The sequence below is a fragment of the Peromyscus californicus genome, unplaced genomic scaffold (assembly GCF_007827085.1).
Source record: "Peromyscus californicus insignis strain IS unplaced genomic scaffold, ASM782708v3 Scaffold_1__1_contigs__length_55948999, whole genome shotgun sequence".
Lineage (NCBI taxonomy): Eukaryota > Metazoa > Chordata > Mammalia > Rodentia > Cricetidae > Peromyscus > Peromyscus californicus.
Genome location: NW_026294492.1, coordinates 48,653,505 through 48,673,652, shown reverse-complemented (window position 1 = coordinate 48,673,652; position 20,148 = coordinate 48,653,505). Strand labels below are relative to the sequence as shown.

The 20,148-nt window shown below is 43.6% G+C and overlaps 1 long non-coding RNA gene across 1 annotated transcript; it reads left to right on the top strand.

Annotated features, from left to right (window-relative positions):
* The first annotated feature begins 6,159 nt into the window (after positions 1–6,159).
* On the top strand, positions 6,160–18,815 carry LOC128115753 (uncharacterized). The gene is made up of 4 exons (XR_008220287.1): positions 6,160–7,700; positions 7,876–8,190; positions 9,573–9,656; positions 18,687–18,815. It is a non-coding gene; the product is annotated as an uncharacterized LOC128115753 (long non-coding RNA).
* Positions 18,816–20,148: the final 1,333 nt, after the last annotated feature.

The following is a 20,148-nucleotide window of genomic DNA, read 5'->3' as shown; positions in this document are numbered from 1 at the left end:
AGGACTTGACCATAATCCTAAATTTTTTGTGTGTCCCCATAAGACTACCAGTGCCCCCAATCAATAGGAAGTAGCCTAGAAAACTATATCCACATTCCCAAAAAATGGATTATGGATGTTTGTCTTTGTTTAGGGGTTGTTTAAAAATTGTTATTTGTCATAGTCAATCTCTTTCTAAAAGAAGAAAGGGGGATATGATATGGAAATGTATTTCATAGAAATGATAGGATAAAAGGGTAGATTATCAAACCTACTCTGAAAAAAGAGGATATAGATATGATAAGATAAAAGGTAGTTTATTTAATCTACTGTGAAAAAAATAGAAATGATGGATAAAGGGTAGGTTATTGAATCTACTCTGAAAAGAAAAAACAGAGAATATGGATATGATAAGATAAAAGGGTAGATTATTGAATCTACTTTTAGAAAGCAACTACTAGTTTTAAATACTTTACATTGGATTGGATTTTTGTATATTGTATACAAATTTTGTATATTGATACAAATTTGAGATTAATTGTTAGAATATACTGTACATACACTTCTAATCTTGTTCAAAGTATTGTACCTATATAGTTCATTTAACAATATAATATACATTGCTAGTCCTTGAAAGTTATTATTACCAACTAATTAGGATATAAGAAATGCAAGTTAATAGTCATTACAATCAAACTTGTAGTCATATTAAGTATATTTTCAAGGTTAAACAGAAATATATTTTAGATAGGTCATCTTCAAACACTTCAGAGATCTACAGAATATGGAATGTAAAATGCTTTAATAATATAGATTTTTTTTCTTTTTTTTAATGACTATAAGACATGTCTGCTCCTGGCAGAACCAATCTACTTCAGAGAAGATGATGGACACTGAAGAAACTCCATATGGAGTTTACTTTCTTCATGGCAAAAGTTAGCCATTGGGCAAGAAAATGCCCTTGCCTCGACTGCTGACAGTATGCTTTCCAAAATGGACAAGCAGGACTCAAAAGAAAGGACTGCCAAACCTTGCCAAGACAAGGTAGGAAGGCCCTTCTGAAAATCCTGCTTCACAGATGAGTCTGTCAGATATGCTAGGTCTGTAAGCCAAAGATGGATGCCCTAACTTCGCAGAGGAACCTTGGGTGACTGTCCAGGCAGCTAACTGTTTCTGTCATTTCTCACACTTTTTGGAAGTTTCTTGTTTGCACTTCCTGCTTACTTAGGTAATATTATTTCTTTCTCGGGTCTCTGAGGGAGTTAAAGATTAGATAGTTATAGTTTTCCTTGTTAACAAATTCAGAAAAGAAACTCACTAAAGAGGTATAAAGTGTATAAGTTTGGAAGACATCAAAAGACAGTTTTGTGTTGATAATACAAGTTAAGATAGAAAGTGAATTAGGTACATTTTTGGACCCACCAAAATAGGATAAATAATGGAGCATTTTCTCTGAATTTGTCAAATGTTTATGGACTGGATATTGTTAATGTAAGTCTTAACTGTATATATTGTATATACTTATTGTATTTAGTTTTTCTTATATTAGTTATAACCTTTTTATTATTTTAGACAAAAAAAAGGGAAATGTGGTGATATATTATATAACCTAATAAACTTATGTGAGGATCAGAGGACAGAGCCAGCCGTTAAATTAGACATAGAGGTCAGGCAGTGGTGGCACACATCCTTAATCCTATCTCTCAGGAGGCAGAGATCTGTCTGGATCTCTGTGAGTTCAAGGCCACAATGGAAACAGAGCCAGGCAGTCCTGGCACACACCTTTAATCCCAGAGGCAGAGATCTGTCTAGATCTCTGTGAGTTCAAGGCCACAATGGAAACAGAGCCAGGCAGTGCTGGCATACACCTTTAATCCCAGAACTTGGAAGCACACATGCCTTTAATCCCAGGAAGTAATGTCTGGGCAGAGAAAGGTATATAAGGTGTGAGCAACAGGAACTCACTCTCTTTAGGCTGAGGATTTCATAGAGGTAAGATCTAGTGGCTGACTGTTCTGCTTCTCTGATCTTTCAGCTTTCATCTTGATATCTGGCTCTGGGTTTTCTATTAAAAGACCATCTAAGATTGGAACAACAAGACTGCTTTGCCTTGAACTATTTTTTTCAGAGAAGAGAGGGATGATGGGAAAACAAGGAAGAGGTGTTGGTTATTGTGGCCTTCCTGGCAAATTGCTTGTAGTACAGTGGGCAGAGAGCTTTGGCTCAGTCTGGAGCTCAATAGGTAGAGTCCTTGTAGCTCAGTGTGTAGAGTGCCTGTGGTTCAGTAAGTAGAGTGCTTGTAGTTGAGTTACTGCAATGCTTGTAGCTCAGTGGATCCCTGTCTTAAAGGGTTCCTGTTCCAGCTGAGAAAAAAGACACACCAACAAATAATCACAATACAAACTAGACTACAGCTGATGTAATAAATACACAAAAGTGCAGAAACAACTCTATCCATGCCATGCTTCAGAGTGTAGGTGTCCTGTCCTCCCCTCCTCACCCCTTCCTCTCATTTTGCTGTATCTACCCTCTCACCACTGCCCTTTCTGACCTGAGACAGGACCTTCTTCTGGCTTCCATCCTGTGAGTGGTGTGTGTGTGTGTGTGTGTGTGTTTTCTTTGGTCTTTTGTACACAGCAACCATGAACAACCAAGAACCTGAATGAATCTCTACCCTCACTCTCCAGATCTCAGTCCTGGCTCTCAACCCCTGCTTCAACTTCACAGTATTTATTGCATTGTTCCCTGCTGTGACTGCTAAGGTCAAATCCAGCATCTCAGGCACCAGTGTACCTGGAGAAAGGCTGTTGTGGATCCCTGGGATGGATTCGGACAAAGTATAGAGCAGGACCAAGGGTGGAATGCTTGCAACCTGGATTCTGCCAGCTGGATCTCCATGGGCCTGATCGCCCTGCCCTTGGCTGGAAACCTCTCTTCTACTTTACAGTGAGGAGGCTGTGCCCCAGAGAGACAGGTGCTAAGTCTGAGTCTCTCTTTTCTCCTCTAGGAAGCTACTTCGTTCCTGTGCCTTGTTTCTTGAATGTGTTTGACTGGTTAGGCTGGGGCCTCCCAGCTGTTTGCATGTGGGTAAGTAGAGGATGGGCTACAGGCTCTGTGGGATCAAAAAGGTCCAAGGGAGACCAAGAGGGACCCCCAAGAATACATGAAGTTGTGGCTGGGAGTGCAGCTCTGTGGTAGAGGGAATGCCTAGCATGGGTTCTACCTGTAGCACTGTAGAAGGGGGAAAAAATACAATGCTAAGGCAACCATTGTTTTCAAATTTAGACATAACTTAATTGTAACTATGTGTACAATTTTTTTAGGTTTTAAGATTTTTATTTTTGTTTTTGTTCTGTTTTCTTTTTCCTTTTCTTCTTTTTTTCTTTTCTTTTCTTTTCTTTTTTTTTTTTTTTTTTTTGACAGGGTCTCACTATGTAGCGCTAGCTGTCTAGGAAATTGCTATGTAGACAGTCTGGACTGGAGCTCACAGAGATCTACCTGCTTCTGCTTTCCAAGTACATGTGCCACCATGTCTAGCTACAATTTTAAAATTATTTTTAAATTATGTGGATATATGTATGTGGATACATGCATGTGCGTGCAGGTGCCCAGGGGCCAGGTGAGGGCATGAGATTCCCCTGGACCTGGAGTTATAGGTAGTTGTCAGCTGCTTGGTGTGGGTGTTGGGAACTGAACCTGGGTCTTCTGCAAGAGCAGTACTCACTCTAGACCACTGAGACATTTCTCCTACCCACATGTACCATGAGTAGGTGGATAGCCTGACAGAGATGTGTGTGTGTGTGTGTGTGTGTGTGTGTGTGTGTGTGTATGTGTGTGTGTGTACATGCACACATGCATACCCACATCATAAGATATATTCCAGTATTTGAGACTAGGAATGTGGTTCAGGTGTTACTACTTGTCTAGCATATTTCCTGAAGCCCTGAGTTTGATCCAAAGTACCTCATAAATCAAGTAGGGTAGTGCACACATGTAATCCCAGCACTTCTGAGGTAGAAACAGAGGATCAGACATTTAAGGTCATTCTTGGCTACATATTGAGTTTGAGGCAAGCCTGGGATATATGAGAATTTGTCTCAAAACCAGGAATTAAAAAAAAAAATTCTGCATTCCAAAAAATTCAGTATTCCACAGGCACCACCACTGTGCACCTGGCACTCAGCACCCCAAAAGGTAATCAGGCCTAGAGATTTTCTCCACGTCTCTACAGGCCCTGAGTGGAATATGAGGAATGACCTGGGCTGAGGTATTGTCTGTTCTGTACAGCCTGGTAAAGAGGGGCACTGTCTGCCAAGTTTGGTGATCCCCAGGCTCCTGTTTGTTCCCCCTGCGTTTGCTATGCAAGGTGCGACAGCTCTCCTGCCTGTCTAGTCTTTAAGCATGACAGCTGGTTCATTCTCTTCATGCCTGCCCTTGCCTGTTCCAATGACTACCTTACCAGCCTCTGCATGTGTTTTGGGCCCAAGTGGGTAGGGCCATGAGGGAATTTGGTGGCATCTGGAAGGACTTAATTAAGAGTCCCAGGGGTGTCCTTCAGTATAGCAAGAAATGACAGTAGGAAAGTACTTAGTCTCCAAGCTGCAAGAAGCCAGAAAGCCTAGCCTGGGTGGGGGGTTGTGAGGGCAGTGGAGGTAAGAGCATCCCAGTGTGCTTATGCTGAGTTGTGGACAGGGATAGAGACAGGGTGGAGGATCACCCCCTGGGAGGTGGGCTGGGGTTGGGAACGTAGGTTGACATGCTGGGGCAGGGCTGGCCTAGGCTCTCCTAATGTTACACTGCCTTCTCTTTTAGGAGAGGCAAGCCAGCTGACGTGGAGACAGCGGGAATCATCACAGCCTTCTTTGTTTCTGGGACTGGCTCTGAGAGTTGTATCCTCTTTAGTGAGGGCAGTTGTGTGACCACATGGGGACAGGACTACACTGCCTGCCTGCTTCTTGCTCATTACCGTCTCTGTCTGGGATGAGCAGGGGTAAAGAGGTTTGCTCTCCCAGCCAGCTTCTGCTTGCTTCTGCCCTGTGCTGGATTCTGATGTCCAGACCCCAGGGAGGGAGCCTCAGCAGATGGACTTGGGGTTGAGGGGTCAGGATGCAAGGGGGTACAGTCTCTCACTGACAGCTCTGATGGAGCCCTGCTTAAGCCAAGCTCAAGCGACTCCTAGGCTGAGAGAGATCTGTCTATCACAAGGATGGGGGAGGGGGTGGCAGGCCTAACTGGTGTATCATGTGATCTGATGATGTTCCCTCTCCATCCTTTCTTCTATGCCTGTTCTCCATGTCCCCAAACCTTGTCATTTTACTGCCATTTCATGCTGACAGAAACCAGGTGCCTTCAGAGGCGCTCTAAATAAACTTTTTTTCCCCTCCACAGCTCGCTGTGGCCGTGTCCTCCCAAGGCTTAAACCCTTGAAGAGGATAGAAGGCGGGCAGCCTGGGTCTCCGGGTTGAGCAAGACCCAAGGTTGGGCCTGGGTATAAAGGGATGGTAAATTGCTTTGACCTCAGAGGGCTGCAGAGTCCCCCTGCTACAGCCTCAAAGAAGGGAGAGGCCGGAGTACAGACACCTGGAATGTGGCCCAGATACAGAAAGGCTAATTTTTCTTTTATGCTCACTTTGTTTTTGTGAGAAAAGATGTACATGAGGATGAACTTGAACTCTTCTTCCTGCTTTCACCTCTTAAGTGCTGGTATTGCAGGCATGTACTACCATATCCGGGATCTAGGCAAGCAGTCTGCTGAGCTACACCCCAGCCACTCCTTATTTCAAAGAACAGGAAATGGGAGGCAGCTTTGGGTCTTTCCTTGTCTTCACTCTTAAGTTCCTCTGCTCCACAAAAGCTGTCCTCGGCCCCTGGAATGAACTTTGCCAAGCTCACCAGCACCACTCATAGCTCTGGGACGTACTCCCACACCCCTGGGAAGAAAAAGACAGAGGTCTGGTTCTCCTTTACCTGACCAGAAACTGCTGAAAGAAATCATAATACAGCAGCTCCCGCTGCTTCAACCACAGCTGGCTAGAGCCTGGGCAAGCCCAGATCCAGGAACCAATTCCTTCCCTCCGGCTCCAGGAATCGTGACCTTGACGTCAAGACGTCGAGGTGGGCGGGCAACGACGGTTGGGCAGCTAGAAGCCCCTCCTTTAAGGCTAAGGGATCCCAGGGAGGTCCTGGGCTCACCCTGGAGAACGCTCTCTAAGTCACCCACACACATCTCAGTTTCAGTGTTCCAGTCGATCGATCGGAGCCCACGGCTCTGTGTCCTACGCCCGTGCTTTCTTGTCAGGGCAAGGCCTTGGCCTCCTGCGGTGGCGGCTTCTTCCCCGGAGCCTCCCCTGATTCTCATGTGTCCTAAAAGAGGGAGGGTGACCTTTGGGATGAGGTGCCTGGAGAGTCTCCACTGCTTGTGGCTGACCCGGCACAAGCCTGCCGCGAGTCTTCCCGGGGCGGGTGGATCGGCACCGTGCGGGGCGGGAGCTCGACCCACCCAGGTGGTGGGCAGCCACCCCGGGGCACGCAGCCGTGTTTGCCCTCCCATTGTTGGCGCGGCTGCTGGGTCCAGTCATCTGGGCGGTGGAGGGCTGCCCTGTTGGTGACTCAGCGCTGCCCAAGGAAGCCGACTCTGCCACCTGGGTTGGACCTGTTTCCCAACCTGCTTGATTTGGGGGAAGGAGTCCACAGGGATGCTTTGGCAGGGACGCTTTCCCACAGTGCTTTCCCTTTCCAGATCTTGAATGTGACCCCCAGTGGCTGAGGAGGAGAAATGGGGATGGTGCGGGCAAGGGGAGCTTTTATAGGTTCCTCACCTACTCCTCCCCTCCCCAAATCCTTGTGTCGTTGTGGAAACTTCTTGTGCAGGGGCCCAGTTGCCTAATGATGGGAGAGTGTGTGGTGGCGCCCCTTGCCGAGTGGCTCTTTCCCATGAATGTTCATGGGTGACAAGTGTGGCTGGAATGCTTGGGCCACCTTTTTTCTTGTGTTTAAACCTATGCAAATCGACTCAATGTGGTTATGGTGGAGCTTTTACCTCATACATTCTTTGTCCTGTTTTAATTGCCCCTTAAGCGCCCCCACTACTGCCCAATGGGTTCTCTTGCCCTACTGGATGGAACAGCAAACTCTTTTGAAGGATTTTTTGCCCACGGGAAACAGCACATAGAAATGGCCACTGTTTCTATTAGTTTGTTCTTAATTCAAGTGAAAATTTGACTGTTAACGAATTTCCCATTTATATGTGCACAACAGGGATTGTGTGGGATTCTTAATCTACTTAACGCTTTCATTCTGGGTTTTTACAAGGTATAACAGCAGGTGTTGAGCTTCTGAGGCACCTAGCTGACCTCATAACATACCATTCAGAAAGTAAGGCTTTCCATTTGGTTGAACACCCTTCCTTTGTTTGTTTGTTTGTTTGTTTTGTTTTGTTTTCGCTCTTGATTTTCCTTTTCGCTGTAGCTTCAAGGTCCTTTCAAGAAGTGGCAGCTCTCATCTCCTGGGAGTTGGAAGCTGTTTTAACTGTGCCTCTGAATAAGGACTTAATTGAAACAGGTGAACTCTTGGATTTTAAAGTATGCAGCCATCGTGGTCCCTGGTCATACACGATCTTCTCGTTCTTAGATGCCAGGCAGAAATTGCTCAGCTCCTGCCCGCCCCCATCATCAATACAAGCTATGTATTTTCCTTGGGAGTTGATCTCCAATGCTTCAGATGTGAGTATTCTGTTGTATTCTTAAAACTTCATAGAAGTGGGAGAAGTGGCATGTAGTGTGACATGTAGTGGGAGTGACTGAGCGATATAATGCAGCAGCTGATCCCAAAAATGTGTCACAAGTTTGAAAGGGACCGGACAAATGGAATAATGTGACTCTGTATATGTATTTACAGGTCTTGGACAAAATTCACTATGATACCTGAGAGACCCTTCTAAGTTGGATGACAGTAAAATGCTAAAAATTAACATCATCTCCAACCCTAAGAAGGGCAGGCTGGCCCTGCTGGACAGACATTGGCATGACCAAGGCTGACTTGGTAAATAAATTAGAGATTATTGCTAAGTCTAGCACAAAAACTTTCATGGAGGCCATGATCCTGTAAGTCATCAACAAAAACATTGTGAAGAAGAGCCTTCAACTGTTCTGAGTTGGCAGAAAACAAAGAGAAGTAAAAGAAATTCTATGAAACACTCCCCAAGAATTTAAGGTAAGATGGGCCAGTGCTTTCTCCCATGACCATGTCATGTTTAGGGTGTTGTTTTCCAATCACAATTGGACTTGTTCTTTCCCTGCCCTTAATGCTTGAAATTGCTGAAGATTCCCCAGTCTGCATGCGCCTGTGCTCCCTCGACCGCCTGCCCCAGCAGCGGCCAGCAGAAGTGCTGTTCTTCCTGACTCCTCTCTACAGCCCCTCAGCCCCCTTGGAGGCCCCCTAGACACACTGTTTCTGTGAGGCCCGGTAGCAGACCAGGCCAGGAGCCTGTGGAGAACCACAGGAATCACACCCTCCCTATGTGCCAGCCAGTTTTGCCACAGCTATCAGCCTTCACCATCTCAGACACAGTGATGACCATTGCCACTTAGTGAACCAGACTTGTGAATATCTGAGGCCCTCTAGCACCTTCTAATTAGGTTAGTTTTCCCATTTTCTAACAGTGCGTCTCCTTCCTTGTTTTGCTGTGTCAGTGATAATCCTCCTTACACCTGTGACCTCTACCTTTTAGGCTCTGCATGACCTGCAGCATCCTCCTAGCCCACTCACCCAAAAATGTAGAGTTCTGCTTGCCTGCTTCCAGTTCCTTTAATTCACTGGAGTGTTGTTTGGTTTTCAGTCTTTTGTTCTTTGGGGGGGCCACCACCCAGCTCCCAAACAAATCACACATGGTGGTTTATTCTTAATTATAAATGCCCAGCCTTAGACTGGCTTGTTGCATGCCAGCTTTTCTTCACTTTAAATGATCCCGTCTACCTTTTGCCTCTGGACTTTTTCCATTCTCTTACTTCTGTAAATCTTACTCTTACTCTGTGACTTGCTGTGTAGCTGGGTGTCTGACTCCTGGGTCCTCCTCCTTCTCTGGCTCCTAGATCTCTTCACTCCAGTTTTCACCTTCTATATATTCTCTCTGCCTGCCAGCCCCACCTATCACTTCTCCTGCCTTGCTATTGGCTGTTCAAGTCTTTATTAGACCATCAGGTGTTTTAGACAGGCACAGTAACACAACAACAACAGAGTTAAACAAATGTAACATACCTAAACAAAAGTGACATACCTAAAAATAATAATCTACTACACTGGAGGGATTCCCACAATGCTTTGTCCCTTTCTTTTCCATGGCCTAGTTGCTATGACACCCATTCATCTGAAGCTTCCCTGGGACACCCAGAGAATGACCCCCCACCACTTCACTGTCCTCCTTCCTGCTCCTTTTCCCTTCTGTTCAGCACCCCCTGAAACTCACTCCCATATTTTTAAGTGTTTATGATTTTTCGAGCCATCTCACTCACACGGCACATTTCGGTAGAGCTTATAAGCTCTAAGCATGGGAAGTTGTGTTGATTTATTTCTTCTTGTTCTACCTCTCATTTTAGGAATTAGCTAGCCACAGGCTCCGTTCTCAGCAAAGGGGCACATTGCTTGACCCCAGCTGTAGCCGCTGTGACTCCACATTCCAGGTAAGAAGAGGTGGGGAACCTGGCCTAGCTTCAGTCAGCACACAGAAGTGGCTTCCTGGAGATTTTCATATTAGCAAAGGGCAGATAAGAAAGGTGCTGGGAAAGGGAGTGGAGAGACACAGGGTTAGTGTCCTTAGAGGTGGCATTAGGAACCTAGAAAAGCTGCTATACAGCTCTCTTCCTGCCAGAGCAGAAGACCAGCAGGGAACTCAGTCAGACTAACTCCCCAGGTAGGGCCTGATCTGGACATGGCAGATCAAGCTCTGTAATCATGCAGAATTAGTGGAGTCCACCTCCAGATGAGAGCAGGGTCTAAAGATGGGTGGATTCAAGAGCAGCAACAGAGGAATCAGACACAGGGCGTTTCTTAGTTTCATTTTAGGAGAGATGGACAGAGAAGAATCACATCTTGGCATGGCTTGTCCTACTCTGGCAACCTGTATCTCTAACAGGCCTTATTTATACACAAAATCATTTCATCACAGACTTTAATCATTGCTTACAAAGTCTTTTCATGGTACATACATTTTCTAAAGTCTTCCATAATTACATAACCATATCAAAGTAAAAGAAATGAAATGAGCAAATAGTAAATTTCATGAGAACTAAAATATAACATTACAATAAAATCAATTCTTTTAACTCAATATCCTTTTCCTTAACATTGGTGTCATAAAGCCTTGCAGTTACAGAAGACTAGACAGGATGTCTCTATTTAAGTTTGACTAGTAAGTTAATAGACCAGAAGTTATTGCCCACTACCTGTTATTCTATTAATCTACTATCATGAATATTTGATCTTCCTACAGAAATCCAATTCCTCAGTCCCTTGTTTAAATTCTTTATTTTATATCTAACATAAGACCACCATCTTTTCCCATGACCTTTGAAATACCATGTTCTACTCTTTATTCTCTCCACAATCAGAGAAGTCTGACAAGTCTGCTCAGCAGTCAGGCAGTTCACTGAGCCAAGATGGTTTTCTTTGTGTCTCTGTCATTAACTCTTGTTTCCATGTGGTCTCTGTCTTTATTACAATTCTGCAAAGAGTAAAGGAACATCAAGATTCCTAAAGCTGCTTACTTTGCCTTCAGGAAGGCACCAAGACCTGTCGTTAACTTTAGAATCAGAAATCTTTTCCTTGTCCGTACTAGTTCGGTGTTTCTGGGCAGGGGATGGAAACCTAATGATTCAGTTGCAACTTGTCAGCTTCTAAAATTTTCCTAAGGTTTTCTTCTTAAATGATTTGTTCCACAACCGATTTCTCATGCTTATTTATACCACTTGAGTTCTATAGAAGACTCAGTTTCTTGCATAGCCAATTCTCCCAAGGAATCACCATAGGTTTTATTCTTAACATCAGCTTTCATAAGAATTGTTACATTGTCCCAGTTCCGGCCTTCAGTGAGGGGCCCTTAACAGCAAGAGTTTGTAAAGGCCCACCCCATAAAGGTTTCCTAGTGCAATTTGAGCTTGCTTTACTCAGCAGAGCTGCATTGGTGGATTGCTTGATCATGTGCATGGTTTCTAGGAGATTGGAAGGGTCTACACTTGGCTGAGCTAGGGAGAAGTCTTTTGTTCCACCCCTTGGCATTCCTATACAGATCAAGCTCTGTAATAATGCAGAATTGCCAAAGTCCAGCTCCGGATGAGGGCAGGGTCTAAAGATGGGTGGATGCAAAAGCAGCAACAGAGGAAGCAGACACAAGACATTTCTTAGTTTCATTTTAGGAGAGATGGACAGATAGGAATCACATCTCGGTATGTCTTGTCCTTTCCTTGGCTTCCTTCAGTAGATTGTGATTCAAGACATCAGTCAAATAAGGCTTTCCTCCTCAAGTAGCTTTTGGTCATGTTTTTTCCCTAGCACAATAGTAGCCCTAAAGCTAGGGCTTTATCTCATTGCAGTAAAAACAACTGACAATGGCTGGAGGGGGTAGGATCCAGGCCCTCCTGAGGCTATCCTGTGTTTCTATGTTTCTCTCCCCTCTTTATCCTATCTAAATCTCTTATCCCTCACTCCTCAAGAGTACCCTGGGGTAAACTGTGGGAGCCAGTTTCCAAGCTGACCTCCCACATGAGTTCAAAAATTAAACATGTCAAAGACATAGGAAGAGTTGTGCAGCAGATTCCACCAAGGGTCAGTCCAAGTCTTCCAAGCACTCTGATCTTTGTGATCTTTGTTGAGCAGCAGCTCTAAGACATTTGGCATCACCACAGAAAACCTGGTCAAGGAGTGACTGTAGAGATGATCCAGTCCACTGGCCTATTTTGTTGTTGGTGGTGGTGGTAGTGGGTTTTTTTGTTTGTTTGTTTTTTGGAGTGTGGAAGGGTAAGCATATAATTTTTTAAATATTTTTATTTGTTCTTTGAGACAGGATCTCACTATGTAGCTCTGGCTGTCTTGGAACTCACTGTGTAGACCAGAGTGACCTTGAACTCAAAGAAATCTGCCTAGTTTTGACTCCTGAGTGCTGGGATTAAAGGAAAACACAACCATGCCCAGTTGAATTTTTTTTAATGTATAAAAGATATGACTCTTGCCTCTTAAAAGAAAGTCTAAGACCTGAAAACACCAGGTATATGTTTGTGTGCTATGATATTGGGTGGACTTGAGAGCAGGCATATGCTGAGGCATGGTTCTTTGGGTTCTCACAGCCCTCACGATGGCATTGTTGTCCATCTGGTTAGCTTCATTGATTCACTCCTATCTGAGTCCATGCCTGGGCTTCTTGAGACTGACCACCTTAGAAAACTGACTCAGAGGGTAAATACCAGCTCAAGGTAAGGTGTTGGTTTGTTGGAAGTGGTCCTGTCCTACCCCAGCAGTTTTGAGCTGTAGAGGGGTTTAGGTAGGACTTCGTGTAGCGTAGGTTGGCCTGAAATTTGATATATAGAAAAAGAAGACCTTCAATTTTGGATTTCCTGCCTCTGTTTCCAAAGTGCTCAAATAACAGGTAAATGCTACTTTCTGTGGTGCTGGGGATTGAACCCAGGGCTCTTTCCATCCTAGGCAAGCACTCTGTCAACAGAGTTACATTACCAACCTAACCCCAACACTTTACCCTGCAGGGGACCTTCAATGAAAGTACCTAACTCTGTTATGAATGAGAGGCCCTGCAGGGCAGAGAATATGTCTCTTACACTCATAGCTAGGTCCTGGGGTAGCCCATCTTCCACATTAAGCAGCAGAGATTTGGCACCAGCCTTACGCAGCGTGGTTGAGATGCTGTAGGCCGCTGCTCCTCTCTCTATTGTTCCTCCACATCCTACCATGGAATGATCCCTTTTTATTTTCCGGGTGTCTGTGATGACACCAGGATATGTATTCATACCTGAAGATTTAACACTAGGAGCCTCAGAGAAGAGACCACATTCTACAGTTCTGTTTCTGCATCAGAGCTACTAACTCAGTTTGATATTGTTTTTAGTGCTATGCATTCACCTGTGTATTTCATAATTTCATTTTTCTTTGTGGATGAGTAGTATTCCACAGTGGACATGTACCATATTGTCATTGTCCATTCCTTGGTTGTAGGACATGGAGGTTTCCATTTCCTAGCTATTTTTAATAGAACAGTAATGAAAATGGCTGAGCAATTATCTGTGGAGAAGGATGTTAAGACTTTAGGCATATGAAAGAAATTGTATAGCTGGATCATATAGTAAATTTGTTTTTTATCTTTTTGACAGTTCCCCACACTGATTTGCATAGTGGCTGCACCAGTTTGGAATTCCACCAAGAGTGAATGAGAGTTTCCTTTTCTCCATACCTCCTCCAGCCATTGTCAGTTGTTTTTACTGCAATGAGATAAAGCCCCAGCTTTAGGGCTACTGTTGTGTTAGGGAAAAAAAACATGACCAAAAGCTACTTGAAGAGGAAAGCATTATTTGACTGATGTCTTGGATCACAGTCTACTGAAGGAAGCCAAGGAAAGAGCTCAAACCTAGCAGGAAACACAATTGAGAAGATGAGTCCATAAGATTGGGCTGTTAGCAGGCTAGCCTGTTTTCTTAATTAGTAAAAGTAGGTGGAGGGCCCAACCCATTGTGGCTGGCATCACCCCCTCCCCTGAACTAGTGGTCTGGGTTCTACAAGAAAGTAGGTTGAGGAAGCCATGAGGAACATGCCAGTAAGCAGCACCCCTCCAAGATTTCTGCATTAGCTCCTGCCTCCAGGATCTTGCCCTGCTTGAGCTCCTGACCTGAGTTCTGTTGATTATGAACTGTGATATGGACATATAAGCAAAATAAACCCCCTCAAGGTAGTTTTGGTCATGGTGTTTGATCACAGTAATAATAACCCTCCTAAGAAAAAAATGGGAGCCAGGTTTGTATGGAGTGCTGAGACAGACCTGAAAACATTGTCTGGTGGAGGATCAGAGAAAGACTTTGCAACTTTGAGCTAGAAAAGCCATTGAGTGTTGATAGCTCAGTGGCCTGTTGTATCAGAGCTTGGAAGATAATGCTGAATGTAGTGCAGATGATGGAGGCCCAACCTGTGAAGTTTAGAGGGAAGTTTAAGGGCTCTATCAGGGCCATTTGATACCTTGAATAAAGAATCTATGGGTCTGTTCAGGTAGGGCTGAAAAATCAGCCATGACTAATGAGACCTGCACCACTGAAGTAAAATCTTTGATTTACTGGGACACTTGATGCTGGCAAGCTGGAGCTGAGAAATTAGGGGTGATTGAGGAGACACGAGCAATGCTGAGTTGAAATCCTTAGTAAGTGTGTCCTCACGCAGAAGCTGAGTTGCAGAGGTGGCTCAGTTATACCTTGTGCTGACAGCTGAACTTCATCATGTAGATTGTTCTCTCATATGCTTTAAAAAACAAGAAGGTGTCTTGACATCAGCTGAGGTTTGGTTACTCGTGCAAAATTATTTTTTTCTAGCTTCATCAATTTAACTGCAAAATTCATTCTTTTTTTAAACAGCAGAATACTAGTCCATTGTGTAAATGTATCACATGTTCGTTATCCATTCATCTGTTGATGGACATCTAGTCTGTTTCCAATTTTTGGCTATTATGAGTAGATGAGCAATGAACATGGATGAGCAAGTGTTCCCACTGTATACAGTCCTTTTGGTATATGCCAAAGAGTGGTGTAGATGATTTTTGAGACAGGAACACCACAGTGATTTCCACAGTGGCTGTACAAGTTTTTGCCCACCCACCCATGGACAAGTGTTTCCCTTACAACATATCCTTGCCATCATGGGCTGCCATTTGTTTTATTGATCTTGGCCATTCCTACTGGTATAAGATGAAATCTCAAAGTAGTTTTGGGCTGCATTTCACTGATTTTTAAGGATGTGGAACATATCTGTAAGTGTTGCTCAGCATTTGTGTTTCATCTTTTGAGAATTCTGTGTTTTGTTGAGTACCCCATTGTTCAGTTGGAATATTTTCTTGATGTCCATTTTTTTTAGTCCTTTATGTATTTTAGACATGAGCCATCATTAGCCACATTCAACAGAATGTGTAATTTATGAAGATTTTTTCCATTGTGTAGCCAGCCTCTTTGTCTAGTGATGGTATTCATGCAGCAGCAAGAACTTTCCAGTCTCATGAGGTCCAGTTTATTAACCTTCATGCCTACGTTATTGTTTTCCTGTTCAATAAGTCTCTTCTTGTGCCAATGAGTTCAAGACTAGTCTTCACTTTACCTTCTGTCAGATTTAGCAGATCTAGCCTTATGTTGAGGTCCGTGATCCATTTGGAGTTATGTTTTATGCAGGGTGATAAATATGGATCTAATTGTATACTTATACATACAGCAATCCAGTTTGACCAGAACTATTTGTTGAAGATGTTGTCTTTTTTCAGTGTGCATTTCTGGTTTCTTTATAAAAAATTAGGTGTCCACAGGTATGTGGACTTATGTCTGGAACTTCAATTCAGTTCCATTGATCTGCATGTCTGATTTTTAATCAGTGCCATACAGTTTTAGTACTACAGCTCTATAGTACAATTTGAGATTAGAAGTGGTAATATTGCCAGCAATTCTTTTATTATTCAGGATTGTTTTAGTATCTTGGGTTTTTGTGTTACCATTTAAAGCTGAAAAGTAGCCTTTCAATTTCTGTGAAAAAAAAATGTGTTGGAATTTTGATGGGCATAGTGTTGAATTATAGACTGCTTTTGGTAGTGTGCTGGCTAATTTTATGTCAACTTGACACAAGTTTGAGTTATGGGAGCAGAGGGAGTCTCAATTGTAGGCAACCTTACAGAGCATTTCTTAATAAGTGATTGGTGTGGGGTGGCTTAGCCCATTGTGAGTGGGCCATCACTGGACTAGCAGTCTTGAGATCTATAAGAAAGCAGGCTAAGTAAACCAGTAAGCAGCATCCTTTCTTGGCTTCTGCATCAGCTACTGCTTCCATATTCCAACCCTGCTTGAGTTCCTGTCCTGACATCTGTCAGTGATCTACTATGTGGAAATGTAAGCCAAGTAAAACCTTATGTCCCCTACTTGCTTTTGGTCATGGCATTTCATCATAGCAATAGTAACTCTAACTAAGACAGGTAGGAGGGCCATTTTTAGTATATTAACTTGTAGATGTAACAGTCTTATTAAATAAAAAACACAGAGCCAAATGCAGAGTTAAAAGCCCAACAGGTCAGAGTAGTAGCTAAGAGCTGATACTAAAAACCCTTTCTTACCCTTTGCTGCTGCTGTCATCCTTCCCCTCAGAAAGAGACCTACTTCCTGTGTATCTGTCTTTTTATTGACTTTCTGTTATGCCTTCTCATTGGTTGTAAACCCAACCACATGACCTCCTTGTCACTGCCCGTCTATACAGACCTCCAGGTCTTCTATGGTTGGTATTGAGATTAAAGGTGTGTGTCTCCATGCTGGCTGTATCCTTGAACACACAGAGATCTGCCTGTCATGTGATCGGGATTAAAGGTGTGTACCACCGCTGCCTGGCTTCTGCTATGGCTTGCTATTAGCTCTGACCCCCAGGCAACTTTATTTATTAACATACAAATAAAATCACATTTCTATGGTGATATTTTATTTGTACTGGAGCTTCTCCTGCACTCCTACATTTCCAAGTCTCCAAATCTCTCAAGCCAGCTGTTCCTTACATAGGTCCCTTAATTCCTCTAAATCATTCCATCTCAATTCTACAGTCCCACCAAATGCCTTGATTTCTTAGTCTTAAAGCCCTCTATTGATATCTGATTTTTGTGACCCAGCATAGGACACTTGTGACTACATCTAACAAAATGCTCAAAGCACTGGATCTCCCTTTTTTTCTGAATCTTTGGCACTGGCAGTATCTGTACCCCTGGACCTCAGGTTTTCCTTTTCCGTTTCTATGATTCCAGACAGGGGGGCACCCAAAACTAAGTTATAATTGCCATGTCTCTTGATAACTTGCTTCCTCAGATTTTACTTTTCCAAGATACCCTCGATCAGTCTGGTTTGAACCTGTTCCCCATTTCTGCTACCCCTACATATACAGTCTAGAAATCACAGTTGAAGGGACTCTGTCTAGCTCGAATGTGGTGAGCACGGCTCTGGCAGGCCTTGCTCTTCTTCTCCATTCCCCCTGCCTTGCCAAAAACCATTAGATTACACTCCTAAAGCTAGCCACCAAGTTCTGTTCCCTTATTTGGCCTTATTCCTCCTTCTGAGGCTGACTACCAAGGTCCAGCTATCAAAGCATTAAAGTCTAGCAATCAAAAGCCCCCTTTAGTTCACCTAATGAACATACCCATTTAAAATTAAACGCCTCATCCTAACATGAGGTTTCCCCCATTACTTTTATAAACCACCATTTGACTATGTGTCATGTCTGTCTCCTCTCTATCCAGAGGCCGTCCTTTGTCCCTCTGGGACAAATACCCCCTCCCCATTTCCCTTGTCCCCTTCCCCGTCTCCCTTATCCCCTATCTCCTTTACCACCACAACCTAGCCCATCCTAACACAGACCTCCCCTTCTTCTCTTAAAAATTTCACCCTCAAGGGCATTTGCTGCTGTTTTTCTGCGTGAGTCAGAAAGCAGCCACTTTAACTTTGCTTCCCGGCTTAATGAAGGATCTCTCTGTTAAGACAGGTGTTTGGCTGTGGTTTGTGCCTAACCCAGGGTCCGGGAGGGAGTCCCTGCTGTGTGTTTGTCCCCTTCACCAGTTTCCCAAGTCAAGTTGTAGACTATTGACTTTTTTGTACTTTTGGTTCTTTTCATATTGTAATTCTCTGTTCCTGAGATACCATGATCCTCCCAGATTCCCTATCTCACCCGTATCTCTACCCCTAGAAACGTTCTTCTTACTCACTGTTGACTATACCATTTGCCCCTTGGGCTCTGTACCCCAAGGCCCCTTGACTTGGGAGCCCTCATATTTGGGTTCTGGGATGTTATCACCTGATGCAGAGATGATGTATAGTCCTTAGGAATTTGGCTGCATTTTGTCTCCCGGTTACCCAAAACCACACAATATACAACATTCATCCTTGCTGTCATGTGAGGGATAGGATTTTCCTGCCTTAATACACAAGGATAAGATAGGAGAAACACACAAACACACACACATACACAACTTCTGACTATCATAAGACAGCCAGGTAGGTCAGCACCAATCAAGGCTCCCAGTGGAACTCTAATCTACTTCTTCTGTGTACGGTACATCCTCATCAACCTCAAGTGTAGGGAATTCTATCAAGAATAGCAGTGCTTAGCCACCCCATCTTCATCAGTGCACAGGCCTAGCTTGATTGCAAGGTACTGGCTGGCTTAATCATAGAATGTGGGCTGCTGAGGGAGAATTGTCACCAAAAGTTCATGCTATACTATCAATATACAAGACAAGATGTGCCAGCTGATGCAATAGTGGGAATGGACTATTGTGGGTACAACCAACAACTTTCAGATTGGATTTAAGTCCCTACTACAAAGGAGAATTCACAGAAACTTATGGTGGGGTGATCCAAGGTGCCAGCAACTGCTATTATTTTGTTGAGTAGATGTGAGCAGTTGACAAATTTCCTTCTGAACATTTATTCTTATACCCACAGAGCACTACCTCTGCCTGCCTGAGTTGTGCAGGAGGACACCTCTTACAGTGCACTGTGGTTGCTGATGGAGAGACATGTTAACTACGGAGAACAAGTAACTATTGCATTGGCATGGTAGTCCAGATCTCACTTCTTCCAAGGCACTGGAATATAAGTTTGAAAAAAGAGAACAGAAGGTCTGAGGGTAGAAGCATGGCCTGAGGAAGAAATGGGACATAATAGAAAAGAAAGGGACATTGGGACATCTGAGAAAGGATAGGAGCCCCTCACTCTAGAATTTAGTTAAAATTTCTCCATGTGCAGATAACAAATTTCAATATGTGAAGGTTGCCTACAAAGAGGTATCATGTCCATAGATATTTCAAATAAGAATGCTAATACAGGGATGAAGTATACATGGCTTTTGAGTATGTGACTCCTTTTCCAGAGGCAAATCTGACAGGAAGAGCAGTTTCTGAACATCCCTTGGGAGGCAGAAAAAGAAGTGCCTGAGGACTTAGCACAAACAAAGTACCTGCAGCTGTCTTGGATGGTCCAGGATGTTCAGCTGTTCAGAAAAGACCCAGCTCTTGTGGTGGTATATTGTGTACCCCAATAAAACTTGCCTGATGAAAGTTAGTAGTTAGTCACTACAATCAAACTTGTAGCCGTGTTAGGTATGTTTTCAAGGTCTAACAGAGATATTTTAGGTGGACAGGTCATCTTCAAATACTTAAGAGATCTACAGAATATGGCATTTAAGATGTTTTAATAACATAGATTTTTTTCTTTTTTTTTATGACTATGAGACATGTCTGCTCCTGACAGCACCAATTTACTTCAGAGAAAATGATGGGCATTGAAGAAATTCTGTGGTGATATTGTGTTCCCCAATATATTGTGTACCCTAATAAACTTATCTGGGGTCAGAGAACAGAACAGCCACTAGATAGACATAGAGGCCAGAAAATCGTGGCAAACCCACCTTTAATCCTATCACTTGGGAGGCAGAGATCCATCTGGATCTCTGTGAGTTCAAGGCCACATTAGGAACAGAGCCAGGTGTGATGGCACACACCTTTAATCCCAGCACTTGAGATCTCATGTGTTTGCTTGGGAAGGACACACACCTTTAATCCCAGAAAGTTATGGCAGGAAGCAGAAAGGTATATAAGGCATGAAGACCAGAAACTAGAGTCTTTTTAAGCATTTAGGCTTTTAGCAGCAGTACATCCGAGATCCACTTGGATGAGGACTCAGAGGCTTTCAGTCTGAGGAAACAAGATCAGCTGAGAAGTTGGCAAGGTGAGGTTGGATGTGGCTGGTTCTGTTTCTCTTATCTTTCAGCTTTCACCCCGATACCTGGCTCTGGGTTTGTTTTTATTAATAAGACCTTTTAAGATTCATGCTACAAAATTCCATATAGAGTTTACTTTCTTTGTGGCCAAGAAAGTGCCCTTACATTGACTGCTGATAGTATGCT